Here is a 15502-nt window from a genome sequence, read left to right on the forward strand (position 1 = left end):
TTGCAATTGGCATGGACCAGGAAGGTTTGATTCACTGTAGGCCATTTTAAACCATCAACCACATCTCAAATAAAGCTTGGCACATAGTGGGTACTAGATGAATGTACTACATCTTACATGTGGCAACTTTCATCAACATTCAACCTTATTAGATAGGCAGCACAAATTAACTCTGCGAGTTGAGGAAACTAAGAAGAAATGGTGTGTTAGTTGCCCAAATTCATACAGTCAATAAGTGATCATTTAGGACTTGAACAGAGTTTTTCTGACTCCAATTTCTTTATTCTTTCTACTATAAATAAGTGGTGATAGATTGGAAAGAAAATGAAATATGGAAGGTGATCAGTGAAAATGCCAGGGCCAGGGAATCTTACCTGGCTTTGCTATTTTAGAAAACTGCACCTCTTTGTTTGTGAGCCAAAGGTTGGTTGAAAACAATGAAAGAAGAATATTTTCTTGACTGCGTTTTTTAGGTATCTTTCTCCAAAATTTAATTACATCTGGAGCAATTTTAAAACAGAGCTCTAGACATATATTTTTCAGTACATGATTTCTTGGAAATATATCCAAACTTTCACATAGTTTCAGCTTCAACTACAAAGCAGACTTAGTAGACAGAGGGAAAAATGTAAAGATATGATCTGAGTCAGGCATGATCTGATATCTGTGCCTATAATGGTCTCCTGAATTCAATTTCTGTTCATTCTTTTCCTCCTTCAAGTTTGATATTAAAACTGTGACTATTTTCAGCAAGAATGTAAAATGAAAAACGAGGGAAAAGTATTGATATATTTAGAGTGTTCATTATAGCACAAGCCATTATATCACGCTTATATAATACTTAACATCAATATATGAAACTCTTTGTGTAAAAGCTTCATGCAAAGATTTTTATTCTTTGCATTATAGTTGTTATTATTGCCGTTATTTTGATTGAGTCCCTTGTTGAACTCTGAATTCTATTTGAACCTGAAACGGTAATCAAAACTGTGGGCTATTTGATAATCCCCATGAATATGACTGAAAAGTTTTCATGAAAGCCCTACAGACTGAACCCATTGAACTTAGAATAGTTCTCATTCCAGTAGAAAGAAGCAGATGTCCCAAACCAAACACACTTGGTTTAATATATTTTACATTGGTTTTAATGGACAGATGTTTTGACTATGACATGGCAAGACAAGGATTTGAAATGGTGGATTGGAAAGATTTTGTTCATAAAAGTAATTGCTCTTACATTACAAAGTGAAGGATTTACATGTGGAAAATGTCAGCCTGTTGCAGCATCTCGTGATGGATCGTGTTACTGCAAGCCATGGAGTTCACTAGAAAGAACCAACTTACTTCTGAGGGGTCCTTTTAATAGGCATCACATACAGAATGGCAGGGAGGGGGAACCTCAAATCTAGAGTCATTCTAGTTATGTCATTGATCCTTGATTATACATTTTCAGGATTATCTGTGACTTTTATTTCCCATCAGAATTTGGCTTCTGTCTATATTGTTTTATGAGCTAAAAGCAATTCTTAAATGCTAGGCACTGTTCGAAGAGCTTTATGGGTATAGATTACCTATTTTATTCTCATAAGAACTCCTATGAACAGGTAAGAAAAATGATGTACAGAGAAGCCAAATAACTTGCTCAAGGTCACACTGCTAGTAAATGACATAGACAGAATATCTCAGTCTAGCTGCAGAGTCCATGCTCTCACCTCACACTCTGCTCTCTTTTCTGTTACTTAACGTGGTAGGAGCTATGTCTAATTATTTGTGTGGCTCAGAAATTTCTTGAGAGAGACTGATTCAGATAAGTGAATCTATTACCCCAGAACTTCAAATGCTACTTCCTAACTTATTTAGAAGACAGTTCACCAGCAAACTGATTCCAAAATTGGGAAGTCAAAAGAGTCTTCCAGCCCATAAAATAGTCACAAAGCCCTTACACTGATTCCATGTGCTTTACCCCTTGTACTCTCCTTCCTAATGCTTATTTTTGACATATAAGAGATGAGAAGGGAGAGAAAATTTGGGAAGTATAAACCTATTTGTACTACTTCACGGCATAATCAAAAATTTCATGATGATGGCTCTGAAGTGTTAACAAAAGCTTAATTGATGTTCATTACCTTTATTTAGAAGGAAGGGGGATTGATGATGTATGTTGAAAGGTCTTTCCTCAAAAATGTTCAGATTTTTAGACTTTGTTGGCTCTATAAGCTAAGCTTCTATAATGAGAGATCCTATTTGTGGGATACCACGTTCCCAGCAGTGCCAGCTAACTAAGTAAAAAACCCATCATTATGGAAAGAACACTGGGTGAGTTGGAGACACTCTCCCACTAGCTTGCTGATAAATGATCTGGGCAGGTCATTTATCCTCTCTGTGTCTCAAATTGCTTATATGCTTCCCTCAAAGAGTTACTGTAAGGATTAAATGAAATAATGTATATGAAAGTGCCTAGTACAGAGTGTGTTCTCAATAAACATTTGTTAAAGAGAAAAGGAGCACTGCATTCCAGTGTCAAACGTAAATTATTTTTGAATTATGCCTTCGATATTGTTTGTGCAATAATACATATGTAGAAATATGGATAAAGGAACAGAAGTGATTGTCTTGGGATTCTTCAATAATTATATTACCTTCCCTTTGATTTATCCAACTTTTTTTTTTTAATCTTTCACCTACTTTGAAGAATATAACTATTCAAAGCCAGAATGCTTCTTTTTGATAAAACCCAGATGCGTAGGGCAAGATGCACTTCCTGAAGAGATTCATTCAGGGACCAAAGGGTCCAGGAACTCTCTTCTCTTGTAATTCCACCACATGTCCAGTTTGGTTTCACTTGACAAGTAGGGACGGAGAGCAGACCTTTCTTCATGTGTGTACGTGTGACAAGAGAATGACAGGGAAAGGATAAAGCAGGTCATCAGCCTCTTGCAAGCACAACCCCAGGCCCTAATCGTGACAATCAATGTAAATGACTGTATTTTGTTGTCTGAAACAATTTATAACATGATGGGGGTGGAGGCAGAAGGTAGGGAGGTTTTAGGCTATCAAAAGACCTCTTTTTCTGATTTGTTTTGTTTTTTAATATACAAACGCATATGTCTCCTCCCTCTTTGGGCCCCTTCCGAATCCTCCCGGTTAGTTTTCCACTGCAGCACCATGTTCCTTGTCGGGACCTCCTGTCGTGAGATAAGTCAGGCAAGCAGTTATCATCAGTCCTGGCCAGGGAGGGTGGTTTCAGTAAAGGGTTCCTTAACAGGATGACTCTGTTGGGCAGGGCTGATACCCTTAACATCCCCCTCATAGATCACGGCACATGTCCTTTACACTAGGCCTACCCAATCATTTTTATAATGTGCCTGGGCTTTGTTGACCTTCAGACCTTGGCAAGATCCTGTCCTAGTCTACTCTTTAGTGGGATCCATCTGGGCCCTTGTTCAGCCATCCCTACCCCCACAGGGTAAGGACTCCTTGGAACAAGTGGACCTGCCTGCAAGAAGTCACCCTTCCTTGTAGCCCTGCACTTTTCTAAATTTAATGTGCTTATGCAACACCTGAGGGTGTTGTTAAAATGCAGATTCTAATTCAGTAGTCTTGGAGTGGGTCTGAGAGTTGGCATTTCTAATAATTCCCTGGTGCTGCGAGTAGCAAGGGTCTACATCATGCTCCAGGCACCAGGCTCCCAGAATTCCCTGAGCAAATGACACCACACCTGTACGCCCTCTTCCCTGGGTATCCCCTCCTGAAGACAAACTGTGTTGCCAGTGTGACACTCCAAGGCCTGAGAGATCCATGGGGGAACTTAGGGTGCAGGTCTGTGAACACAACTTAGACGTGAGGCCCTTGAAGTGCAGAACAGAGCCCAAGGTGCGAAAAGAAGGGGGAGTCACAGGATTGACGCTGGCATTGGGATCATAGGCCATGAGCCACTCTATACACATTACCATATTCTAACACAGAATTCTAGTAGTCCAAGAAATCTAAATTCAATACTGGCCTTCCAGGTTGTTAATTAATGTAAAAAAAATAGAACACGTTTTACTTTAATAGTTTGTTACCTTGATGATATATATTTTTAAACATAAAGATACAGTATGTGGGCCACTATTTGTATTCTTGCTGCAGACCCCCAAGTTGTTAGCAGTGTTCCTGTCAGTGGGCACCCGCATTTGTAAACCCTCTTTTACCTCTCACCTAGATCATTCTGAGCATGAACTTCCAATGAAAAAATGATCAAGGGCAGTTACTACTTTTTACTTGGACAGTTCTTTTGCAGCTGCCTACACTTCTTTCCAATGTTATCTGACTCTTTTTCACTAGCCACACTTGTCTCTTTCATAAGCAACCTGGGGTATTTTTTTTGCGGGCCTCTCACCGCCGTGGCCTCTCCCGCTGCGGAGCACAGGCTCCGGACGCGCAGGCTCAGCGGCCATGGCTCACGGGCCCAGCCGCTCCGCGGCATGTGGGATCTTCCCGGACCGGGGCACGAACCCGCGTCCCCTGCATCGGCAGGTGGACTCTCAACCACTGTGCCACCAGGGAAGCCCGACCTGGGGTATTTTTAAGACTTTCAATATGTATATTGGCCTATGTGCAATACTGAACACTCTGGGATATGGAGCAGTCACAGTTTCTTTTGGTTAACAATGTTGGCAAACGTGACTCCAAAGCTGTAGGACAATGAAACCCACCCAGTTCAAAAGAGAAGGCTGGGGCAGTGGTTGAGGGTCCGCCTGCCGATGCAGGGGACACGGGTTCTTGCCCCCGTCCGGGAGGATCCCACATGCCGCGGAGCGGCTGGGCCCGTGAGCCATGGCCGCTGAGCCTGCGCGTCCGGAACCTGTGCTCCGCAATGGGAGAGGCCACAACAGTGAGAGACCCGCGTACGGCAAAAAAAAAAAAAAAAAAAAAAAAGAGAAGGCTGGCTTGCAATGTTCCTTGGCTGTTTCTTTTCTTTTTTTTTTAAAACTCATTCTCTCATTCTATTACAGTAGCATAGTTTTACAAGTCCTGGGTTAGAGGTCAAATCTTAGCCCCGCCACTTGCAAGCTGTTTGAGTCTAACTTTTCCAAGCCTCAGTTTTTTTCACCTCTAAGATGGAGATAATAATGTTTACCTCTTAGGGTTGTTAAGAGGATCAAAGGAGATAAAACACATAAAAGTATTTAGAATTATCATCTTTATCTGCCTGACACAGAATAATCACTCAAATAATGTTTTCTATTATTTGATTCATTCAGTTTTTTTTAACAGCTTTATGAGGTAAAATTGATGCACAAAAAATTACGTGTATTTAATGTATATATTTTGATGAGTTTGGACATACGCCTACACCTATGATACCACCACCACAATCAAGGTGATAGCTCGTTACTCAGGTTTTATCTCTTTGTTGAAGCTGTATAAATATTTTCGTGTCCCACTATTTTTCTCTTCTTTGAAGTACTTCATTTTTGACAATCTTTATCTTACTATTTAACTTTCGCTTACATTCCATTGTGTATTATTAGTTTAATGTGGTTTTTCTAATCACATAACATACTTTAGGTTAACGGCAGTCTCTTTCATTTATTTTGTATCCTCCACAGCTCAGTGTACAATACTGAACACAAGAAAGACCCATAAATCTCTCTTGGGTGTTTGATTAATTAATTGTAAAGAAGTATTTGAGAACAAATAGGGCTGATTTGACTTGAAGTTCAAGCAAAATGGAAAGAGGAAGTGGCTCAAATAAGAAAGGGGTTGGAATCACCAGAAAGCAAGGGTTGGAGAAGGGAAATCACTCAGTTTGCTGACCACTGAATGTCTTTTGGCAGAATTCCGTGAAAAGGCTGACATGCTTCTTCAGCTGTGTGAGGGTGGCAGGGTTACTTGAATTCACAATAAGTAAGAGCCTCCTACATCTGGGATAGGCTTCTCTCTTTGCTTGGTGTCTGCCCACCCCCCCCCGCCTCCCCCACTCCCTCCCCTGTAATCCCTACCACCTCAGTAAACTCTCTGCACAGGACAATACTGAGACTGCATCCTGAGAGCAGTAATTGAAACATGGGTCATCAAGAAAAAAATAGATTCAGAGTGTGGGATTTGGGGAAACCAGTTGTTCGTGTACTTGTGTACTGCATTCTACTTGTGTACTGCATTCTCACTCTCAGGCTATTCTGCTGACGAAAAGGAAAGTAAAATCTCAAGTCAGTCCTTACCTTCATGGTCAACCTCATCTCCCCTCTCATTTGCTTAAGGCATCGCGCAGGACTGACTTCAGCTGGAAATAGCATCAAAGATGATTCTAGACCACAACATAGGACTCAAACAACTGGAGGATTTAGCCAAATCCTAATATGTTTACCCCCTTCTGACAGAGAGAAATGTTTGTTTATGTCTGAGGCTGTGGTATGATGTGGACTTCAAGAGTTCTGACACTTTAACACACCAGGCAAGGTTAGAAACCCATTCGTCCCTTCTTCATTTGCTGGTGAAGATATCTGGGTTTTCACTTCACACCAGTAAATGCAGGAAGAGGTGCCGTCTTAACATTTTGTCTTCATCTGCGCCTTCCATGTAAACAGAAGTTGTCTCTCTGGCCGTCTAGTGGCTGTATATAAAGCCCCTGTTTACTTAATCCGAATGTCCGTTTCTTTTCTGCATGGTCTGCAAACTAAATGCAGTGAAAAAGTGTGTCAGAATTAGAACTGTATGAGCCTGAAAAAGACATTTGGGTCACTGAGTCACTAAAAGCGCCCTCTGTTTACATGTTTCCACCGTTTCTGTCTACAGCCGTAGCTGGGTTACAGCTCAGAACACTAATCTCTTTTTATTTGTATTTTACTTTATTTTATTTTGTATTAAAGGCGCTTTTAAGACATGTCTTCCAAATGTGTCTGAGGTTTCATAACTGTCTTAATAGTGTATACACATTATAGTGACGGCAGTGAATTTCCTCAATCTGGATTTTGTTAGCAGTGACTACAAGAATAGTTTGTAGGACAATTAAAATGTGTTAATCTGTGTATGAAAACTTGATCCAGTTAAAAATTGGTTTCCCGTCCACTTATATTTTGCCAAAGTTTCCTACGTCATGGAGCTGGGGTTTTCTTGAGAGGGGCATAAAGGGGGTTGTGAGGAGGAGAGGGCTGGAGAGAGCTTGGAAATTAGTTAGGCTAGATTTTAGGCCTCTGGGCTGATGTCCTCTTAACATGGCCCACGTTCTGCTGCGGCAGAAAATGATGCACTGAAGGGTTGGCAATGGGGCTTGAGCAAGCTCACTTTTCACGCTCAACAAAGCCTAACGTCATTTCCCTATACAATCTGAGTTATGTGTGTGCTTTTAATAAACCGATCTTCACAAAAAATAAATAGATTTGTTCTGCTTAAACTGGCATCCAGAGGGCTTGGGGGAAAAAAATGTCTTTAACACCTCCTGGGGATTGGAAGGGAACTTCACACGCCAGCTTCACGTGGGGAACGTGGGATAACAATTTGACAGGAAAGGGGTGGATCCCTTCTAAGGCCCTGGAAGGAGACTTGACCCTGAGCAGAGTGGCTTGAGTCTCAAGGCCTGAGCTTCCCGCCCAGCAGGGGGTAGCCAAGCTCCGGCAACTGGGAAGGAATTCCACTCACAGGACCCTTCCGTCAGCCAGCAGCGCAGCCCCGGGACTCTAGAAGCTGGCGCTACCTGCCCGGGGTTCGGTTATTTACTCCAAAAGGGGCCGCTCACCCGGGGCCTTCGCCCCAGAGCTCGGACCCCAGCGACAGGTCCTGGCAAACAGGATCCCAGTAAAGGGGTGAGAGGGTGCCTTGAGCTGCCTGAGGCTTGGGATGAAAATTGGTGGATGGGGAGGCAGGTTTGACTTTTCCTTCTGACTCTTTCTCCTTCTCTCCCAGAGGGCAGAAGCCCAGAGCTCCCTGAGGAAGGATGGAGAGAGACCAAGCAGTCGGGTCAGAGTGTGTGTGTGTGTGTGTGTGTGTGTGTGTGAGTGAATACATGGGTTGGGGGTGGGGTATGTGTGTGGTATGTGTGTATGTGAGTGTGTGAATACATGGGTTGGGGGTGGGGTGTGTGTATGTGTGTGTGAATACATATGTTGGGTGTGTCTGTGTGTGTGTGTATGTGGTGTGGAGGGAGCCTATGGACAGAATCCCCGTAACCTCCCCTGAGAAAACCTGAGGTCCGGCAGGTGAGGCCAGGGACGGCTGGTGAAGATGCGTGGCCTGGGTGGAGGAGAGTCAGTGATAAACTGCTGGGCAGCTGGGGAGAGAGACTCGCCAAGCTGAACTTGCCCGTAGGGAGGAGGAGGGAGGCGGGAGGGTGACAAGGTCACTACAGAAAAAATATTTTGAAGGAAGCCCGTGTTCCTCACTGTCTGCGTTAGAAGGAGCTGCAGCCTGCAGTACTGCTGGCTCCAGGCGAGAACATTCCAGCCCCGGGTCTCCCCAGCCTGCTTCACCTTGTTGCTTCCTGCTCAGGCCATTTTCAGTTGATGCTGCTTTTCTTTGTTCTGTTTTCTCCCAGTGCAATGAACCCTTACATTATGGGCTTCTGTTGTAGTTCTAACCTCTAATACACAACCATTACATCGTAGCTCGTCTTCTAAATTACTCTAAAATCCAATTATAAACGCCCCTCTCCTTCAAGAGCACACAACTTGCCACATTACTGAAATGCTGGGCTGCTCTTTTGTTTTCCTAAATTAATAATAACCACCATTTTCCGTCTGCTCTTAGCATGGGAGTCTTTTATATCACCACACAGCTTTCCAAAATGCATATTATGATTCTTTTTGCATCTTTGCTGGGTTACAAAAGAGCTAAGGATGATTTTCCAAATATTCATAAAAGATCTGTCAGTTGGTTTTTAGTACCAAAGCATTTGAAACTCTGCAATCCTTAAAAGAGAAAGCATTTTCAAATTTATCAGTTAAAATTGCACTATTGCTCTGTTTTTGTGACAGTGAAATGCAAGTCCACCACTTGAAAGGTTTTAAGAGGTTAGAATGGATTTTGTTTGTTAACATTTTTATGGATTGAAAACCCTTAGTCCTACTAAGGTTTCAAAAGCACAAGTGATTTTTTTCAATCCAACACACATTGTGAGTTTCTAGAATCTACGGGAGGGAAGTGACTATCTGAAAGACAGATTCAACTTCTGTTTATTATAGCATGTTTCAGTAAAAGTGAGCATGCCAAGAACATTTTCAGGAAAACTTTACCTAGAGTATCCTCAATTACTTTTTCTCATGGAGGGGCAATTGTGATTTCTAATAGAAAATTGTTCTTAAGGAAAATATGGTAAATTCAAATCTGATATTACAAGAAGAAATCTGACTTATTTTAGTGTTTATAATCACAGGCATGTAATTGAACTGTAATTGCTTTTTTTTTTACTTGCAAATTATTACTTTTAGTCTTGGGAAGAAAGTACATTTGACATACCTAAGCCATCTGATTATATAACAACAAAATATGCTTGATGTGCAATTATTAAAAATATGTGTGTGGCTAGTCAACCACTATACTTTTCACTTCACAAGCTTGAGCAACGTTCAGTGGAGGTTTTCAATGTAAAGTCTGTACTTGTGAATCCTTTCTTATGCTCAGTCTTTAGCTGCTTAGGATAAAATATTATAAAGTCTTGGGGAGATTAGAAAAGTTCTAAAATGCATGTTAAATTTCAATCGAACATTTAAATAATAACATCTCTAGTTAGATAGTTGGTATATTTGTTGTGCCCTGAAGTTAAATCTTTATCCCCTTAAATATTAAATACATGAAAGGCTGCTCACTCTTCTTTAATATATTGACTCTAGTTAGGCGTTTTCAGAGGCCAAGGTGAAAGCCAAGGGAGAATTCAACAGGGTGCAACTGATGGGGCACCACTTGGAATTTATAGGCTAAGTGACATGAACCAGAAGGACATGCTAATCACTAAATAACATCATCAAATACAGAATATAGGAACCTGATTGCTGTCATGAGCAAAACGCGGGGAAAATGGAGATCAGGGAAAAGAAAATCATAAACTTATGTAAAAAACACCAACATTATAGTTTTTTAGTCATATTAATTATATATTATGTATACAATAATTATACATATGCAAATATTTATTATATATTGTATGTTTTTTAATTGTCTTGAATAGATGCTATAATCTTAATTTAATTATGATGGAAGCATCATACTGTCACTTAACATTTTAACAGTACTAGTAAAGTTTCTTTCCCTCCTTCCTTCTTTCCTTCCTTCCTTCCTGTTTTTCTATCTTTTAGAATTTTCCAGTAAAAATAAAACATAGACAAGTTTATTTTTCCCTTATACTTCTAAATTCTGAATATTATCTTCTAGTTTCAGTGTAGCCTAAACACCACCTACTCGTTTTGTTGGACAGAATCTAGTACAACTTACAATTTCTTTAACGTTTATATTTTAAGCATTGACATTATCTATTTTTTGCTTAGAAATATATGTACTGAAGCATTCTACTAATATGTTCTTTAAGTCTCTCTGAACTTTTCTTGCATTCCTAATTTTTAATCAGTTTTAAACCATCTGGACAAAGCAGATTCAATTCAAACAATTCAAGTATCTGGGTAGCCCTTATAAAAATGATTTTTTAAATATCAAGAGTGCATTTCCTAGCATGTATGACTACTGAGTAGCAAATTTAAAAAGAAACATTTAAATTTATAATTTTATTATTTTGCATGCATCGTAGGTTTTCATTTTTTTTATTTTAAATTAAGATTGGGGGACTTGTTGTCAGGTTAATACATGGACTATACAGTCTCTAAGCTCTTTAAAATAATCTGTTATTTATACTTTAAACAAATCAAAAGTGACTGTAATTTGTGACATTTAAAAAATAGTATCTAGAATATAAACCATATTTTCCTAATGTATAAGCCACCTCTAGCAGGTCTTTGAGGTTTTGTGTCGATTTGGAGATAGACCAGGCCTTGGGCTGCAGGAGCACCATTTGGGGTGATGTAGCAGTAAATTACTCTGCAGGACCCCAGGGGCCCAGAAGGGTTAATGCAGCTTCCAGCAAAACGGAACACCTGGCCAGTAACTCAGGCAGGAGGACAGCCTGATTGAATCTGTCACAAGCATGTCTCAATTGTGATTTTTTAAAGAGCGCGATGCAACAGTGCAGCCGAACTTTTCCTCTCTTCCTTCCCATCCTCTGTTTCTAGGGGACTGAGCATTGGTGTCCCTCCCTGCAGTGTTGCAGCAGTGGGAGATTATGATGGTCTTAAAAGTGAAAGCCTATAATTTAAAGTAATAATTCCACCTTTAAAATGGAGATTGAAATACTGTAATATAAAATACATAAGGCATCAAGATGGAGCAAGTGTCTTCTCCCGTTAGAGTTCTCTGTTTACAAGGCGGACAGTAATATGAAGTGTATTTTCCATGAGATTGTGTAGCTTCTCCATGCAAAACTGAGCAAGTATTTTCCGCTAGACCCAAATTTCTTTCAATGCCTACTAAATGAAATGTCGTGGCCCTAAAATAAGATCAAATACAATAAAATTGAAAAGCCCAGAAAAGGAGCCTTCAATTTTCTAAGATGTGAAATATTTCTTAGAAAACAATATCTTGAAAAGTTGGATGTAAATGAACATACAAATTTTATTTCCCTATGCCAGTAGTTTACCAAAATATATAAAATGCTATGTGTAGAAAGGATGCCCATTGACTTCGGAAACAAAGGAACTCAAGACATTCAGCAAACCCAAAATATCTTCTCCCCTGCCTTTTATAATCGTGTTTATGTCTTTATTTCTATAACACTTCAAAGCTTTTTCAGGGTGCTGTATACTGATTTGAAAACACCAGTTTTGAATACAAAATAACATGAAATGAAAAATTTTCTGTGAATCAGTTTTTCAGCCACATGAGAAAAAAATACTATATAGAAAATGACTCTGCTTTCATAGGGAAGGAAATGTCATGGGCCTCTGAATTGGGGGGGAAAAAAATCTTTGCAGTGGTACCTATTCGAAATTACACTCAGAATAAGCATCTTTTCTTTTTTCCCTTGAAATAAAGTTCAAGGTAACATTTAAATGAATAATTATTTACCATTTTGTTACATGCTGGCATGTATGGCAGGAATCATCTATTAGTACAAATGCTTTTTCTGCTTAGAATGGCTCATTAGTTTCTTTGTAGGCTGCACTGGTTTTAAGATTCAAATTCAAAATCTCCTCTGATATTGCTGTTCCATTTCTGGCAGCTGGCCAGCGGCAAATATGCATAATATTTCACTGTTAGACCTTGCAAACATTATATCCTGCTGTGCTAAAGAAAACATTGTGTTTCTTACCACATGAAAATAATCCATCACTTTTCAATCAGCACACACACAAAAAGCTCTACCTGTTTTTTCCATCAGACTCAAGAAAAATTAATGGCCCCAATGTGAAAGGTGGACCCTCCATACATGATCCATTAAAGTACAAACTAATCAAAATATATCTAGCATCTGATTTGCTAAGCAAGATGGAACAAAAGAGGTGTGATGAAAAAATAGATCCTTCTAAAAGACCCATACAAACTTGTTCTATCAGTACTAACCTTATTTATTTTAAATGTGGGAAGACAGAAATATAAGATCATGAAGTGGATCTGTTGAATTCAATCAATTCAAATAGATACTCTGTATTTATCTGGAAAAAATGGCTATAGACACCTACTGTGGAATGGAGGAAATTTTATAATAGAAAAGTGTTTTGCAAACTAAAGAATGACAAATTATAAGTACTCCCCAAGTTGGTAACTAGACAACATAATATATTAAAGTTTTCTTTGAGAGTAAAAATATCAGGACTCATGCCTTTAAAAATAATTTCGTGCCTTTAGCAATGCTGATGTTATAGCTAGTTTTGAGTTAGGCATGAGGACTTTTCTTTCTAAGGCCATATGACTTTTGCTACAATATTCTAATCAGCAAGAGAGCAGCCATCTCAAAGGAGTGTTAATTAAAAAACAATCCATTTAAAAACTTTTTAACAGTTCCACTGGAACTTCTTGGATTTCTTTGCTACCACTGGGTTTTTGTTAGATTTTTTTTCAATCTTTCTCTCTTTCGTTGTCACTGTCTTTTGGTATGACCTTGTCTTATAGTTTAATAATAAAAGTATATTAAGAAAAATACAATGTAATGCTAATACTAAGAAGGCATGCATACTGGTAAATACTTTTACACATAAAGTATTTTTTTTTTTTTGGGTATTCTTCTTATAACTTTGCGTTTAAAATACCACTGATGAGGAGGGAGGAAGAAATTTTCCTCTACCCTTCTAGGTTCTTCTGGCTGGTCCAAGAATTAAGTTGACATGAGACCAGTTAACAGGAGAAAATCAAACAAAAGTTTAATAACATGTATATATAGAAGATACACAGGAAAACTGAGGAACTTGCCAAAATGTCTGAAGCCCTCGCCTTAAATGCCATCTTCAGCTCAAGACAAAAGAGGATGTTGGGGATAGTTGTTTGGGACTTCAAAGGAGAGGAAGGCAATTCACATGGAGACAGAAAAGCAAATGTTTGGTAAACAAATGTTTGCTTGGCTATACAGAGACAGTGGGACACAGAGTGGACTCTGCTCTCTAGACTCTGTCGATTTTCCTCCACCACACTTAGCCCATATTCTCTGAAGATATCTCTGGTGATAGCTCAATTCTGGGAACAGGCTCTTTATCAAATTCTATAGGCAGCTAAGGGAAAAGTAAAAAGAAAAAAAAGACTTCCTGAGTCTTCCATTTCTTGAAAGTGATCAGCCTAAATTAATCCACATGCCAAAGAGATATATTTTGGGGTGACAAATTTTGCCAACATATAATCCTGCCTTCTGCAATCCAGAAGCTGAGTTGGTAGATTGCTTTATGCCTCATTGAGTCTGTCTCTTACTCCTGACAAAAGGTAGTTCAGTTAACTCTTTTCAGGAGGCAGTGATGCAGGTGGGATCACAAAGTTAGGCTTATAAGGTACAAGCAATCAGGTATTTGATAAGAGGTATTTCTATGGAGGCAAAGGAAAACAAAGGTTAATGGTTGGAGTAAACTAGAAACCCAGTGTCTGAGTCCTGAGCTCCCAGTCCAGAATATTTCTGGGTGTCAGGTTCAAAGCATCTTCAGATGGACTGAGGGCAAGTAGTGACAATCTGATGAATTTTCCTGGTCTGTAGTTTGAATATCTCTGATGATGTCATCAAGTGATCAGGTAAACTTTCTGCTTGGCTCACACAGCAACAGGCATGAGGATTCTGTAAACATGGGCTATTGTAGTGATGTCTCGAGTTTACAACAAGTTGTTCACCTTCCATTTGGAGGACTTCAGGAAAAGAGCAGCTTTAGTTCCATATGATCCAAGTCAAAAGTGGGAGAAAAACTGGAAATGTTAGTTTGGAGAGTTGTAGCCAAATATTTGAAGAAACCCGTAAGAATTCAGGATCCAGTCCAGTTCACAGGTAGAAAAAAAAACTTCAAAGACAATTAACAGAACTAGAATCTAATATCCACAACTGTGTATAACAGTTTCTATTGAAACATAATTTTTCTCTCAAAAATCATCCTCATTTTGATAAAAAATAGCCAAAATAAGGCTAACTTGTTCACAAAATAAGTCTGGTTTCCATAAAATTAGCTTGATTATTTACATAAGTCCAGCAAGAATAGAGGTTGACAATATAGGCTCTTTTAAGTCTGCTTTGCTAGAACTTTTCATAAGGAATCTCCAGGTTGAATTTTTAAATGCTTCTTGAGACCAAGAAGCCAAGCCAGAAAAGTACCATCAGACTTGCTTATAATATCTATAGATTTGGGTGAACAGCCCCAAAATATCCTGAGGTTCCTGAACCTGCCAGGAAGTGGCCTTCCTTACTCACCTGGTAAGGCTGCTGGAAACCCTGTAAGCAAGGCACCAGTCTGTTTTTCCAAGGGGCTTCATGGCTCCATAAAGTCAGTCTTAGATCCTTACAGCTACCTGGTCGTATCTGATTTGATACACCTTCTCAAATATGATATTCTAATCAAAGCCTTGGTAATATAACTGATATTTCCAATTGTGTCCTGTTACAAGGAGAACAGACTCTTGGTGAACTACTGTAAAACTATATTGCCATGAAAATAAGAATACTCTCTAAGGGTTTCCAAATTCTGGAGTGATTAGGTAGGGAGAAAATGGTAAATTGTTCAATACTGATACAAAGATATAATTTAAGAAATTGCTATAAATCATAATTAGCTTAAGATACAAGCTTTCCTTATGCCTGGGAAGAAAAGATTAAAGAGCCAGTAATATTTCAGACAAAAAATCATAAGAATTATAATTATATTCATCAGTTCATTCATTTCGATGTAATTAATTCCTGTTGATCTTGATCTTTTGTTAGCAGCTCTATGAAGCCATCAGGTTTTCCGTTAGAGTTCTGTAATTTCTTATTCAGTTCAGTGGTATGATCTGAAAGTTAGCAGAAACCTGTATCTGTCAAAAA

General features: G+C 39.2%; 1 pseudogene; it reads left to right on the forward strand.

Annotated features, from left to right (window-relative positions):
* Positions 1–4621: 4621 nt before the first annotated feature.
* Positions 4622–15502, forward strand: part of LOC115864176 (myosin-9-like) — a 130421-nt pseudogene continuing 119540 nt past the window's right edge.

This window comes from Globicephala melas, chromosome 12 (genome assembly GCF_963455315.2).
Source record: "Globicephala melas chromosome 12, mGloMel1.2, whole genome shotgun sequence".
Taxonomy (NCBI): Eukaryota; Metazoa; Chordata; class Mammalia; order Artiodactyla; family Delphinidae; genus Globicephala; species Globicephala melas.